The sequence below is a fragment of the Poecilia formosa genome, unplaced genomic scaffold (assembly GCF_000485575.1).
Source record: "Poecilia formosa unplaced genomic scaffold, Poecilia_formosa-5.1.2 Scaffold1056, whole genome shotgun sequence".
NCBI lineage: Eukaryota > Metazoa > Chordata > Actinopteri > Cyprinodontiformes > Poeciliidae > Poecilia > Poecilia formosa.
Window position 1 is genome coordinate 1 of NW_006800995.1, and position 2,039 is coordinate 2,039.

Consider the following 2,039-nt stretch of genomic DNA (forward strand, 5'->3'; position numbering starts at 1 on the left):
GTTTGATGACTACAAATTGGAAATAAAATGATTTTTTCCTTTGACGGACAACGAAAAAACTCTAGCGCAACCTCTGCTCCAAACTACGAACATTGTCGGCCCCTCTTCATTTTGTTTTTTGCAGAGGATCAGTAAATAACTTTTGTTGGTGTTTTTCAACCACCAGGTATGAAGTGTCCTTTAGCCTTTGAGTTGCACCACAGCGCAGCACAACTGTAACATCCAGGAGATCAATATCAGCTTGTTTTTATGAGTACAAGTATAAAGGAGGCTGATATCGCGCCTGATATAAATCTATTTATTTATGTCATCACATGGACTTATATAAGGTTTTATACATTTTCTTTTCATATATTTATTATTGTTTTTCTTCTTTAGATATTAGGTTGGCTTAGAATGATTTCAAATAATGTACAGGAATGACCTGGTGCTGTTACATGTCAGTCATCAGGAGGGGCCACTGGGGGGGCCAATCAGATGGCGGGGGGTGTGGCACTGCCCCCCCGGCCATCCCCCCTCTGGCTCCGCCACTGTCCTTATGTCTTTTGTTCCTCCCATAATTGATGGAGATATATAGAAATTATTTATAATGTATAAAGGTATTGTTTGTCATTTTCATTAAGAAAATGAAAAAATATGTTGTTTTATAAGATAATTTATCTTTTAGAGTGCTAGTAATGCCAGAATTAATAGTAAATAATAAAGACGTTGTGGTATTCTGATTTAGTAATGTAATTATATTAGTTGTGCTACCACCCCCACACCACTAGAGTCAGTCACAAGCCCGAAAAGATGCGACTTAAGGAGCAGATTTAGAAGTACACCGAAAGCTACAGAATTGCTACAAACTGTGAGCTGCGCTGAAGTAAATGAAAGAGAGAAGTTCAAATACATTCTGAGAGTGAAACTCCTTCCTAAAGGTGAAAATATATCACAGATTTCAAAAGAAAATAAAAACGGAAGTATAGGAAATAGTGCCCCCTTCACTTCCGGATTGCAATGGTCCCATTTCCAAATAAGGTATGAGACTGACAGTGGTCCGTCCCACCTCCTTTCTGTTTGCTGCAGCGAACGCATAATAAAGACGTTGATAATAAAGACAAATGGAACCTCATGACATAGACATATGCAGCGAGCACATATGCAACATAGATATGCAACATCTACATATGCATCATCTACATGCAACATAGACCATAGACATCTACCAAAGACACACAGCAACGACATAGACCAACGACATCTACACTTATGACTTCTACTTATTTTTGACACAAATAGAACCTGATGACATAAGTTGAGAAAAGATGGCCAGGAAAGCAGAAAGGGCAGTTTCTAGCAGGACATCCACAAAGCCTGTCTTTTATTTTCATTTGAAAAGAGCAGTACCCTTCTGTCTCATAGTTTGAAGCAAACCTTTCAGTTCCAGTGTTGGTCTTCCTTTAGTTATTATTTCATGCTTCGATTGAAAATCAACTTTAGAAAACTGTCTAAGTGTAGAAACGTAGTCATCCATGTTGACATTGGAGGAGAGGAGAAAACAATAAATATATCGCTGCATTTGACTTATTTACTGTATAGCTAGCTCGCTGTCTCTTACTCTGCAGACGTGGAGTCACAAGACCAATGTCTGGGATCATGAGCACTCGCTGCCGCCAGGAGGCAAGAAAACTGCCGGTGTTCTGTCAGATCAGCATACGTTGTCAGATAGTCATACGTTTAGCTCAGACATGTATACGCTGTCATTACCATATGATTTTATTTAATCAGCAACATAGAATCATGACGTAGATCATCATACACTTTGTTATTAACAGTTATGTGGCATCCTGACTTAGCGGTTAAGTAGGTTAATGAGTTTTACACGGGCGTGTGTTGTAGGTGACTGAAACCACGACAACGCATGTATATCTATATAGTTATCGTATTGACATATTATAAACAATTTAATGACTTATTTTCGTCATAACTTGGTGCGTATGCTGATCTGGCGACTCCGCCGACGGTCGGTCTTCTTAATGCGCATGCGCGGACATGCG